The sequence below is a fragment of the Mustela lutreola genome, chromosome 8, assembly GCF_030435805.1.
Source record: "Mustela lutreola isolate mMusLut2 chromosome 8, mMusLut2.pri, whole genome shotgun sequence".
NCBI lineage: Eukaryota > Metazoa > Chordata > Mammalia > Carnivora > Mustelidae > Mustela > Mustela lutreola.
In genome coordinates, this window is record NC_081297.1 from 143,041,530 (window position 1) to 143,055,716 (window position 14,187).

Genomic DNA, 14,187 nt, shown 5'->3' on the forward strand with positions numbered 1-14,187 from the left:
ATGTGATTCAGAACTGCCGTTATGACATCATCCGCATTTGACGGCCCAGGTGATCGACTTCAGGGTCTCCACCTCTATCAAGAATCAAGAAACTTTAGGACGACTAGCATTCAGAAAAAGGCCACACACGGGTTTCCCAATGGTGATTAGTTTAAAGATAAGCAGAGGTTACAGAAGTTGTGAAAGCTTTCTCAGGAAATCTTTAAACATAAAATGCACTTGCATCAGGTGTGGTCCTGCTTGGAGGCGAGGGAATGACCCATGTCACTGGGGCACAGTTAGATCAACTAACCCAGAGCAAAACAGGCCACAGGCAGGACAGGTTGGCCTGGGCGAGTACTTGCTATTTGCCTTGTCAAAAGTTAACACTTCAGCCTGTGTGTACCAAAACAAGGACACGGGAAAAGCATGTTGTCTTGTTTCTTTTAAATACTTCTCAGGTTCCTCCACGTCTCTCCATCACCACAGCCGAACCACCATATCTTTTCCTTGGTGACCCGTTGAGCCCGGACACGCTTCTCCCAGCATATCCTCTTGTCTCCAGTCCATTCTCCACACAGATGCCAGAGTGATCCTTGTACAACAGCAGCCTGATCGCGTCACTCCCCTGCCAACTGCCACACTTGGATTTTAATCCAAGTCCCCATGTGGCTGCGGGTGGTCTGGCCCTGCCTCCCCCCTTCAGCCTCCTCTGTGCCTCTCCCCTCCCTGATGCCACGCTCCCACCCACTGGCCTTCTCTCAGCCTCCAGATTGGTTCCCAAAGCCTCCATACCTTTTGGTCTCCCTCTACCTAGCTAACTCCTATGCACCCTCAGTCCTCAGCTTAAATGTCACTTTCTCCAATTATCTTTCCCTGACCCTAATCTAAAAATCCTTCCCGTTAGACTATCTGGTGGTTCCTGGTGCTTTTCCTGAACAACGTGTAAGTTGGTCTATTGGCCTATTAGACTTTAAGCTCCCTGGGGGCAGGGATCATCTGTTTTGTGGACCATTGTATGCCACAACATGTAGCCCTGTGTTCGGTGCACAGAGGCTCCACAAATATTTGTTTAATGAATGAGCAAGTGAAACCTGCCTCGTGTCACCTATCATTCATTCTGTAACCCAAAGGTCCCAGGCCTCATGGACCCGTAGGTGCAAACAAGGTGATATTAGCATCGATGCCCAAGTTACAGTAGCTTTCAGCCGCGTGCCCTCAAGATCTCCAGTTACTTTGAGAGTCCACAGGAGGGAGGCTGGTGTCTCGTGTGTTTAAGCACAGGTCTGCTAACGCTTCCTACTCTGGCCAGGTTCGATTTTCCCTGAACATCCTCCGCGGACAGCATCTTCCCAGATGCGGTCGATCCGCTGTCCGTTGCATCAGCGTGTTGAGGAAATACCCCAATCCTTCAGGAAGCTAACTCTGCCCTGTAGTCCGTGTGGCTAGGTGGGTCGGGGAAGAGGAGGGGTGGAGAACGGCCTGTACGCAGTTCTGAGTCGCCCCTGTCCTTGGGCCCCAGAGACCCTCTACCTAGATCAGAGTTCCCGCACAGCTCATTCCCTCCTCACTGGAGCCCTCGCTCCCTCACACAGGACAGGAAGCCCCCTTACCCTCCATCTCTCCCACCCTGTTGCCCCTTCCTCCTTCCGCTGAAAAGAAATGCTCTCGTACTCTTTGTGCAATAGATCGCGCCCACGGTGCCAGAGGGATATGCACCCTGTCGTATAATCTGGACTGTGCTGTAATTCATTCATTAAATCAACAACTATTTACAAAACACCCCATAGAGGCCAGATGCAATGAGCCAGTGGGTCATCCACATCTCTCTACTTCCTCTGCAGCTGTGCCACAGTCCTTGCCTCATTTCAAGTCCAGCCCCCAACCCCTGCCTCTGGGCTGGCCCTTCTGATCCAGCCCACTGACTGCCAGAGAGACCTTATTAACATGCAAAGCTGATGACATCAGGCTTCTGTTCAAAAGCCTCTGGGGGCTCCCACTAGCTTTCTGGCCACAGTTTAAACTCCCAGGCTCGGCACTAATGCCATTGTGTGATCTGAATGCTGCCTGTTTGTTCAGCCACAATGCTCATCTCTCCCCAGAATGAGTCATGGTGTCTCAGAGCTCTGAGTCTCTCCATTGGGTTCCTTCTGCCTGGAATGCCTTTCCCGCATTTTTTTTATCTAGATCAGTGAGGTCCAGTAGCACATCTGTGATGGTGATGGGCAAGTTCTCTATCTGCTCTGTCCAATGTGACAGTCTCCAGTCACTTGCAGTCACTGACTGTTTAATGTGGCTAGTGTGAATGCCCTCAACAGCAAGATGGGGCAAGTGGCTGGCTACCTCATTGGGCAGTAGGGATCCAGACAGCTACTCACTTTGAAATACTTAGCTCAGGGCTCAAGTTCTCCACTGGGATTCCATCCCAACTTCATGGCTGCGGTACATGTCCCTCCTTCATGTTCCTGTTGCATCCTTGTTCTGCTTCCATCCCAATACTCAGAACTCTATAGCATTGTTGGGGATTCATTGAGCCTGCCTCCTCCACGGCACTGAACTTTTTTTCATGCATGAGCAATTCACCCTATAAATGGTTGATGCACACGTGCATTGGTGTGCTGGTAAATGTTAAGCAACTGCCCTCTGAAGGAAAGCCCCAATCGGCACATTTGCCAATTCTTTTTTTTTTTTTTTTTTTTTTTTTTTTTTTTTTTTTTTTTTTTTTTTTTTTTTATTTTTTTTATTTTTTATTTTTTATAAACATATATTTTTTATATACATATATTTTTATCCCCAGGTCTGTGAATCACCAGGTTTACACACTTCACAGCACTCACCAAATCACATACCCTCCCCAATGTCCATAATCCCACCCCCTTCTCCCCAACCCCCTCCCCCCGGCAACCCTCAGTTTGTTTTGTGAGATTAAGAGTCACTTATGGTTTGTCTCCCTCCCAATCCCATCTTGTTTCATTTATTCTTCTACGCACTTAAGCCTCCATGTTGCATCACCACTTCCTCATATCAGGGAGATCATATGATAGTTGTCTTTCTCTGCTTGACTTATTTCGCTAAGCATGATACGCTCTAGTTCCATCCATGTTGTTGCAAATGGCAAGATTTCATTTCTTTTGATGGCTGCATAGTATTCCATTGTGTATATATACCACATCTTCTTGATCCATTCATCTGTTGATGGACATCTAGGTTCTTTCCATAGTTTGGCTATTGTGGACATTGCTGCTATAAACATTCGGGTGCATGTGTCCCTTTGGATCACTACATTTGTATCTTTAGGGTAAATACCCAATAGTACATTTGCCAATTCTGTAGTGTAGATATTCCTACCGTGCAGCAGAAGAATAGAAGACAGAATGAGTTACCACAGAAGGGGAAAATATATTTTCAGAAAGCCTACTTGATAAAGAACTGTTACCCAAAATAAACAATTCTTAAAATCCAACAATAAGAAAATGAACAACCCAACTGAAAATGGGCAAAAGGCCTGAACAGACACCTCACTGAAGAAAATAGAATATCACAAGTAAGCACGTGAAAAGATGGTTGACATTACATGTCATTAGCGAAATGCAAATAAAAACGAGATACCATTATACAGCTCTTAGAAAATCCAAGGACCAAAACACTGACAACACCAAATGTTGACAAGGGTGTGGAGCAACAGGAATTCTTATTGACTGCTGGTGGGAATGCAAAATGGTTGGTAGCATCTGGAAGACAGTTTGGCAGTTTCTTAGAAAAACGAAACATAGTCTTAATATATGATCTGGCAATCATGCTCCTTAGTATTTATCAAAGGAACTGAAAACTTATGTCCATGCAAAAACCTGTACATGAATGTTTATGGGTGTTCCATTCATAATTGCCAACACTTGAAAACAACCAAGGTGTCCTCCAGGAGGGGATTGGATAAATAAGCTTCAGTCCATTCAAACAATGGAATATTCTTCAGTACTAAAAAGAAATGCACTATCAGGGCTCCTGGGTGGCTGTCAGTTAAGTATCTGCCTTCCGCTCGGGTCATGATCCCAGGGTCCTAGACTCAAGCTCCGCATTGGGCTCCCTGCTCAGTGAAAAGTCTGTTTCTCCCTCTCCCTCTGCCCCTTCTTGTGTGCTCACGCTCTCTCTCTCTCTCACTTGCTCACTTCGTCTCTCATATAAATAAAATCTTTAAAAAAAAAAAAATGAGCTATCAAGCCATGAAAAGACATGTAGAAACCTTAATGCCTCTCACTAAGTGAAAGAAACCAATCTGTAAAGTCTACATACTGTATGATTCTAACGCTAGGACATTCTGGAAACAGCAAAACTATTGAGATGGTAAAAAGAGCAGCAGTTGCCAAGGGTAAGGTGGGAGGGAGAAAAGAAGAAGTGGAACACAGATTTTTAGAGCAATGGCCACATGTCATTACACATTTGTCAAAACCCAGAGAGTGTGCAAACCAAGAGTGAACCCTGAGGTAAACTATGGGCTTTGGGTGATAATGATGATGTGTTGCTTTGGCTTCTCCCAATATAACAAAGGCACCGCTCAGGTGGGGGATGCTGATAATGGGGGAGGCTGTGCATGTGTGGGAACTGGGGGTATAAGGAGACTATCTTCTGCTCAATTTTGCTGTGAACCTAAAAGTGCTCCCCCCCTAAAAAAAAATTAAGTCCATTAAAACAACAACAACAACAAAACCCTGCCACCATGGCTGGTTTCAAGCCACCAGCATGACACCAGCAAATTGGGAGTGGGGAAGAGATGTGTGCGCGACTGGCTCTCACAAGCCAGAAGGAACGAGTCTCAGCTCGGATGCGTGAATGAATGAATGCATGAATGAGGGAAGGGAGGGAGAGAGGGAGGGCAGGAGGGAAGTCGATTCAACCTGGAAGAAGGTGGTCCTGCAGCTACAAGTCCAATTCCACTTCCAACCTAGGAGAGGAAGGACCAAGGAGGCATATTTTTGACTTGTTCAGAAAGAGGGATGCTTGTCTCCTTTAGGTCTTTTACTTTTTTTTTATTTTTTATTAATTTAAATTTTTTTTTTAAATTTTTTTATGGTTTTTTAAAAAAAATTTTTAGGTCTTTTACTTTTAATACCAAGCCTTATCCAGGCATCTCCTGAGTGCCCCACTCCTACTAGTGGAAAGTGAGTGAGCCTGAGACCCCCCACTTGTGCAATCTTTCTCTCTCTCCCCCTCAAATAAATAAATAAAACCATTTAAATAAATAAATAAATAGGGGCTTCTGGATGGCTCTGTCGGTTAAGCCACTGCCTTCGGCTCAGGTCATGATCCTGGAGTGCCAGGATTAAGCCCAACATTGGGTTCCCAGCTCAGTGGGGAGCCTGCTTCTTCCTCTGCCCCTCACTCCACTCATGCTTTCACTCTCTTTCAAATTAATTAACTAATTAATTAATTAAATTTGTGACAAAAGTCATACAGCAGTCATTCCCTCGAACCCCATTGGCATGACTAGGTCAGCTGCCATTCCTAAACCAGCCATGTCTAAGAGGATGAGACCACCCTGACTGGCTTAGACCAGTTGATGGGACCTTATAGGAGGCAAAAACTGGGGACCCAGGCAGAGCCCAGTCCTAAAGGAGGAAATGGATGGGGTAGTGACAGCAGCAATGGAATGGCTATGAAGACCCGGTCTACAAGAAATGTTAGAAGAAGATGCACTAATTTTATGAACCAGGCCATTCCAGAAACAATTCTTGAGATAGTTAAAGAACAAGAAGGCAGTGTGAGGCAGCATAGCTGCCTGGCATTCCCCTCAGAGTTGAAATGCCTACATGGACACACACAGACTCACACACAGACACACACACACACACATTCTTCCCTCAGCCCTCCTCAGTGGATTCCCACATGCATGTTAAAACAGCATGTCGGTGGGGACAGCTTCCACGCTCTGCCCAGAAACCAGAACTGTACACAGTGAGGCTCTGGACCTGCTGTGGGGACAGAGACCCCTGCCAGTCAGGTCTGTGCCATAGTTCCAGCCCTGAACCTGCTGTGAGACTCCCCCACACGGGTGCTTCCAGGTACGGCTCTACCCAGGGTCATTTGTGGCCACGTGCTGACGTGGGCAATCCCATTTCAACAGGACTGAGTTCCCCTGGGTGGGCAGCACATGGCACCTCCCTCTCCCTGCTCTGACCTGGTTATGGGGAGTTGCTAGGTAACTGCTACGCAGCCTCTGCTTCCCACGCTGGAGGAGGCTTGGTTACCATGGCAAGTCCAATGGTGGGGGGGACACAGGGGAAAGGGAGCATTGGCTGGGGGGGTGGGCAGCAGGGATGTCCATAGTCTGGACTCTGTCCTCACTCTCTCTGGGCCACCAGACCTTTGGGAAATTTCTTTACCCCTCTGTGCCTCATTCTCATCAGTACAATAAAGTGCTCAAACCACTGCTGCATGCAGACGGCGTATACTAAATAAACACTGACCCTCAGACTCCTCTTAGGTAAGAATGACTCAAGATGGGTGCAGAAGAGGAATGGATTGAGTTGTGTTTAAAATAAAAAGAAGAAACTAGCCAGCCAGTGTCTCCAGTAGGACACATAAAAGTCATGGAGATTCTGGAATTTAGCTTCTGGAATTGTACTCATGAGTCCCGGGGGCTCCCTGGGTCCTTTTCTGAACCTAGACCTCCTAAGGAAGTCCCCTTAAGGGTGTGTTACCATAAGGTACGTAGGCTTGCTAAAGTGTCTACCCTTTCCTGGGCTCTGCTGGCCCTTCTGTCCCCACTGGAGTCATGGCACAGGCCCAGCCTCTGGGACCAACTGATCTGGGGGGCTCTGCACCGGCCTCTAGGACTGTCTATGTGATCTCACATTCGATCTGAGCCTTGGCCCAATTCTCTTCCTTCATTCCTGCAGTGAGACCCCCTAGCCAGGCCTCAGTGCTGGGATGTCTGCAGGACCCAGCTCCACCCCCTGCTCCCTCTCATCCGTGCCAGTCCCCTTCCAGAATCCAGACACCCGCTGCTGGAGTCTCCTAGCCCTGGCTGCCCCCCTGCCTGTCTAGCTGCCTGAACCTTCCAATCTTGTGGGCTACTTCTCCCTTCTCCCACCCATGCTTCCCCCGCACTGATATTCCCTTCGCCTCATGCTGGAGTCCCCCGCCAATGCTGCTGGTTCCACAGCACCAGAACCGTCTAATGCCCATTGTCACTGGTGGTCCCTGTAGCCCCAAAGGAGAAAGTGGACCCTACCCGTCCAACCTCCAAGAGCTGATCTGCCTTCCCCCTTCTTCCTCGGACCTTGCCTCCAATTCTAAGTCTTGGCCGCTCCTTAACTTTCCCCTGCCATATACATGGTCAACAGGGTTAGTCTGACTGTGGTCCAGGATGCTGGAATCCTATCAGAGAACATTCTCCACCCCTACTCCACAGCTGAGTTTCCCCCTTCCTGGTGGGGAGCCGAGGGAGTAATTCACACCTTGTACATAGGGCGTGAAAACCAGTAGGGGGTGTTAGGACCAGCGGCTTTTCAGCTGCCTGCTGTGATACGGGCCACCTAGAAAGTCCCAGTCATATAGAAAAAGCCCATCCTTGACTCGTGCACTCCAGTGCCCCCTCCTTCCTAGCTATCCCCTACTTTCCCTGCAGGCAATGTGGGAACAGTGGAGAAAACACTCCGTCTCGCTGACTCTGTAGCCAGGACAAGGTACTTGACCTCTCTGAGCTAATCGAGAGAATCAGAGACAATAGCACTAAGATGTCATGAGAAGTGAACAGAATTAGAGGAACTGCTTGGGGAGAGCCCAGCAAACAGAGCACAGGGCCCTACCACACCTTCCACCGGGGCAGGAACAGTCTTCTGCACACACACACATACACACGCACACCCCCGGAAACTCACTGTCCTGTCCTCAGCTCTCCTCAGGGTAAGTCTCTCTGCACCGATCACACTGATAAGCTGCTGAGGTGGTAAATCAGCATGGGGACAGCTCCCCCCCCTGGAGCTCGCCCATCCTCTTACCCGGGGACAGCTGCCCTGTATCGGTAGCTGGCAAGGGACAAAGTGCTCAGGGTGTGGGTCAAATAAAGGAGTGATTCTTGATGGAGAATGGCTGGCTGGTCCCGGAGCTGCCATTACTTCTGTGGCTGGTCTGCCTGCCTCCACGCTCTCTGCCACTTCACACATCACCCCACCCAGACGCGGCACTTTCTCTCCTAAAAACTGTCCCCCGCTCTCCTTAGCTTGCGGTTCAAGACTGTCCCCCAGTGCTGGGGGGTGAAGGGGAGGCAGGAACCTCTGGGCCACTCTCTGCCCTGAACCTTGTCCTGCGTATTCCTCCTTCAGTGACTGGGCAGTGCCTCTCTGTGGCCCGCTGTCCGTGTCCCAGCCAGTGTGCAAGGCTGAAGGAAATGCCACCTCCTTCATGACGTCCTCCTTGATTCCAGCTTCAGAGAGCAAATCTCCCTCTGTGGAACCATCTCCTGACACTGCTTTTCTGGCTTCACCTTGGAGGGGTGGGTGGGCAAGGGGCCCGTGCCCCGTGGTCTGGTCCCCAAAGACAGGGATGAACGAAGGCTAAACACATAATTCCAGTCCAGGTCCCTCAATTGGGGTTACAGCTGTTTTCAAATTTGTCTAGAAATGTTTCAGACACACCCCAGTTCCCAGCACTGCTAGTTCTTTGGAAGGGGAGGAGGCTCTTTAGCAACGCTTCGCCCTGCGGGGCTGGAGATTGCTCAAGCCGCCCCACGCTGCCTCCCCTGCCGACCAGGACACACCACTCCAGGAGCTCTGCTACCGCCAGGAAGAAGGGAGAGAAACTCCATCCCTTCCTGTGACTTCCTTCTGAACACACCCTGAGCCCCAGAACCAGAGCAGCCGTCTTCCTCAAACACTCAGTGCTGTCAGAGCACGCCGAGGGCTCGCTCTGCCTCTGGCCCATCCCGTGCCCTCTGCCGGGGACATCCTGCCATTTCCCAGCTCACACACCCTCCGTGGCTCCCAACTGCCGACAGAGCTAAGTTCAAACTCACCCTGGAATTCAGAGATTCAAGAACATTCATGGGGCAACCTCTGCTTCTGGCCCATTCCCTCTCCCCATCCTGCCCCCACCCCTGGAACATGTACATGTGCGTTTTTATGTATGTGTAGTAACACACATGTACACACATATACACGTGTACACATGGATACACAAATGCACGTGTACACACAAACACAAGACAAAAATACACTGCACACACACACAGACACACACACCATGATCCAAACTGACGTGTCCATTTAGCCTCTATTTGCCTTGATCATTCATTCATTCATTCATTCACCCGTTCAGCATCCTGTCAGCACCACATCCCTGCTAGAGCTGGCAGCGCATGGAAGGGCACGATTTCCCTGTTTCTCCGGGGAGTTGCTGCTGCCTCCAATGCTCCTTGACCGCCTCTTTGAGTTTTAGGTCCTTGGCCCAACTCGAGCTCCACCTCCTTGGAAAAGCCTTCCTAATTTCTCAGCTCTCGAGTAACGGTCCCTGCATTTGGGTTCCTATAGCAATGCCATGTGATCACAAACTTTCTGTGCTGATGGAAATGTTCTAGATCTGCGTTCTCCAGGGTGATAGCCCTTGGGTCCATTGGTTATTCAGCACTTCTGGTGTGGCCAATGGGACCAAGGAACTGAATATCTTACTTTTAATTTATTGCTTTAAGATTTTTTTGAAGTAGGCTCCACACCCAACGTTGGGCTTAAACCCACGACCCTGAGATCAAGAGTCGCAATCTCTACCGACTAAGCCAAGCAGGCACCCCTGAATTTCTTACGTTGATTTAATTTTGATTAATTTACATTTGAACAGCAGCAACCATATTGGACAAGGCAGTTCTATTATATAACCCATCTGGCCCTTGACTCCCACAGATCTGGTGGCAAGTGGACCTAGGTTTGAATCCTTAGCTGTGTGACCCTGATCATGTTGCTAAGCCTCTCTGAGCCTCAGCTTTATCAGTTGTATCGTGTGCAAATGTAGTATTTAATGTGGGGATGAAATGAGCCAATGGGTGCCTGGTGCCTAGGGAAGGATTAGGAAATTCACTGAATCTGAATTTTTATCTCTAGAAATTAATTATTTGTGGATTACGATCCCAAACAGTTAGCCTCAAGTCAATACGGTTAAAGGTTTTAGGATATGCTCAGTTGATCTGAAATAATGTCAAATTCCTGCCTCCCTAGCAGCGTCAAGGGAGAGTAGACAGCAGTAGAGTAGACCAGCCCCTTGGGAGCTGGGAGTGGGCCCATATCTTTTTCTTAAATCCCCTACAACATAGGGTTCCATCTATGTTTGCTGATAGAATGACTGTTTTCCCTGAGGGTATTACTCAGAACTCCGTCCATAAATATTTGTAGAGTGGATGCTGGCTAGATATGATGGGAAACACGAAGGCAAGTGCACTTGTTCCTAACCTTGGAAACTTCTCTAGTGGTGGAGGCAATCTGCCTTCCAGCCGAGGGCTGCCTCTGACCCTGGCCACACAGAGCTTGGGATGGGGCCCCTCTGGGCTGGCAGCGTGCACATCAGAGCGCAGTCAGCGAGCAGAGGCTCTAAAGCCAGGTTAGGGACCTGCGGTTGTCTTGGTCCACCTCCTTCACGGTCACGAATCTTCTGGTACTAAACGAGCAAAAAGAGAGCCAGAGGCAGGCACTGCCGGGCAGAGGGTGGAACCCAAACTCGTCTACCACAGTCCCCTCGCCGGTGACCAGTTCTTGCTCTGGGGTGCTGCATACCCAGAACCCACCATGGGCTGATTCTGACACGTGGCCCAAGTGCTTGCTGCAGCTGGGAACCTGCTGGAGGGTTGGGGGAGGAGCTTCCAGGTGAGGAAAAGGACCAGACCCCTGGGTCCATTTGCTTGTCAGCAGGCCTTTGGTTGAACTCTGACCCCTGTTCCCTTTCTGGTCCTGGCTCCCCCTTCCCCATCTGCCCTTTGGTCTGGGCCTCCTGGGAGGGCATGGGTGCCAAAATCCCTCTTTATCTTTAAAGATGATCAGAGATGTCAACCATGGGGAGCCCGGCTGGCTCAGTCTATAGAGAGTATTATTCTTGATCTCAGGGTCATGGGTTCGAGCCCCATGTTGGGTGTAGAGCTTACTTTAAAAAAATGTCCACCATGTCATGTACCAGCACACATATCAGATAAGATCTCTCTCTCTCTCTCTCTCACACACACACACACAACACGCAGTCACACTGTGAAACTGCACGGCTAAAGAAAGACTCCCATTCAGCTCAATCACCTTTTGCCTTCTAGGCTCTTGTTATGTTTGTACTTTATGCCAGGGCAAAATGAGAAAATCCTATCCAGTTTTAAGAAGTCTGAAGTAAAATGGTGGTGGAGAAGGGGGGGAAAGCAGGGCAACAGTCCAGCATTTAAGGTATAATACCTGGGAACACCTTGATGAACAAGACAGCGCATCCTCAAGGAACCTGCTGCCTGTCCGGGGCAGGGAGTGGGGGGAACCAACCATTACCACACGGAACTTGAGTTGAACTGAGGCTAAGCACGAAGGGAGGGCACCCGGCCAGACCTGGAGGGCCAGGAGTCACCATCCAGGAAGTGACCAGAGGACCAAAGGATCCAGAAGAGTGGCTAGCAGACTAGAGAGAAAAGCATTTTTAGCCACGGGAGCTCCCTAAGCAAAGGCACCACATGTCCCATGTCGAGGAAGTCACAGGAGACGGAAGAAAATGAACAGGACGGTAAGTGGCTGCAGGGTGCTTGGGCTTTGGTGTAGGGTGAGTGGGGAATCCTGGAAGAGGTTTATGCAGGGGAATTACATGATTATCTTTGCATTTTAAAAGGAATTGAGGGGAGAAGATCCGGTTAGGAGACTCTTGCAACAATGTGGTGGGGGAGGGTGTGGGAGGGAGTGACAGCATGGATGGGGTGAAGAGGACTCATGAGAAACGGCTCAGAAGAGGCCTTGTCTGGCCTGGTGGCCATGAGGGAGGGACAGCAGTCGAGATGCATGCACATTTTCCACTTGGGTAACCGGGCAGATGGTGGTGTCATTCCGGAGCAAAGCGACCCAGAAAGAACAGTGGCGGGGCGGGGGTAGGAGAGAAGTGGATGTGGGTTCCTTTCGAGACCTCCCTTGCAGTGGAGGTACCTGGGGGACAGCTGAGCAGAGAGGACCGGTGGGAAGCCTGATGAACTAAAATGAGTGGAGGAGAATGTTCTGGAGCTGAGAGGGAAGCCGTGGCAGAGTGGTTGGGGGTGGCGGAGGGAAACCTATATGCTTCCAAGGTTGCAGCTACAGCAAAGTCTCCGAGTCTGGAAGGTCTTAGGGGACGGGAGCTTGCCTAGTACGTAATCCGTGTCCCCAAACCATTCATGAATAAAAAGATGAAGCCTTGGTAAGTCCCGGCTGGGAGGGTTGGGGGAGACCTGGGTGTGTTCCTCCTTCGGGGCCAGCAGAGCCGGTCAGAGGAGAAAGCCTTTGCTCATCTAGCTCAGTCCGAGAATCGACACCCTCCTCCCCACGGCGCCAGCTTCAGCCACCTCCTCTCTCTCTCTCTCCTCCTTTCTGGGGATAGGCAGCGGGCACGAAGAGTCCGCCACGTTTCACAACAGGTGCTCGCGACACAAATTTCCACAGAGGAGAAAAAGTCAGCCCTGGGACACGTAGCTGATCTCTCAGGAGGTGGGCTATTTTGGGACTCAAATTACACAGGAGGGCCTGGGAAAAGAGACTAGCGCAAAGACGAACACAGTTACAATTAGCATTAACGACAAGGTGTCATACCTTTACTGCACACTCAGCAGGCAGCGTGCCCTGGGGAGAGAAAGGTGAACGGGAGCCAAGGACCCGCGTGAGAGGGGGCGGCCTCTGCCAGACGCAGAGGCACGATTTCTCAGGAAGACGCAGTGACCTTGGGGGAAAGGCAAGCTCGAAGGGCTTCACCTCGCTTAGGGAAACTCCAGCCCCAGGACGAGAGGGACTGGTGTGGGGCCTGAGGCTTTCTCCCAGGCTGTCACCGCCTCCTCGTGGAATGTCCCCAGATGCAAAATAGATAGAGCCTCTGCCTGAAAGGAATCAATTTCCTGGCAGGTAAGGCTTTTTTAAAACCCCAGTGATAATACACAGCGTTCAGCTGTTGAGGGGGGTGTGGAAGGCCGGGGGGTCAGGCTGAGTGGACGGGTACCCCCCGGGGTTTCCACTTGTCAGCAGATAACCTGGAACGGGTCCTCTCCTGGAGTCTCAATTTATTAATCTTTAACCCCTCCCTGTAATCCCTTTCCGAGTCTACTTCACCAGATTAGGGGCAGATCAAATTGGATAATTGTAGGTTAAAACGACTCCATAGCCTGCAGCCTCCCTGAGAACGCCAGTGCCAACGCTGTCACTTATCCCCTGCTTTGCAGAGATAGTTGGGGGCATCCGACTCCCAGCTACACTCAGGCAGCCGCCACGGCAGCTGGCTATGGTGTCTGATTCCTCTTTTCCTACTCCCAGTGGCAAGCAAGTTATCTAGTACACAGTAACTGCTCAAAACCGGGAGCTGGGTAAGTCAGTCCTTGGTACCTAAGGGAGAATATTCCAAAAAGACCACAGGGTGTTTCCTATCAGTTACATCTAGGAGAGATCTTTTCCAATGTCAACTGTTACTAAAATAGTCCACTCTGATTCTAACCTTCTGTCCAATTCCAACTTATGTCACATAACATTTGGGCTTCTTGAGAGCAAAAACCGTGTCTTAATCACTGCACTTCAGTGGGAACTCCACGTGAGCAAGGACTTGGTTTGGTTCAGAGCTGCATCACCGCACCTATGTTAAGGCTCAATAAGGATCTCTAAATCAGTGAACGGTTTCTAACCCAGAATACCACGCTAGACATTCGGCAAATTTTGTTGAATGATTAAATTCGTAAGCAAGGGGAGCATGGTCTCTCACTAATGCCCTTTCCTAACATTCTCACGCGATGCAGTAGAGCAAGGCAGATGGGTAGGCAAGCTCTGGGCTCAGATGACCCCGGTTTAAATCCTGACTCTCGTATTCACTAGCTGGGTGACCGAGAGTATGCTACTGAACCTCCCTGTGCTTCAGTTTCCTTACCTACGAAAAGGGGATGATAATAATGTTTAAAATAGGTAGGATTTAAAATTGGTAGGATCCCCAAAATACCCAGCACAGCGTCTGGACGCAGTGATCACTGCTATTTGTTTATGATGAGACAAG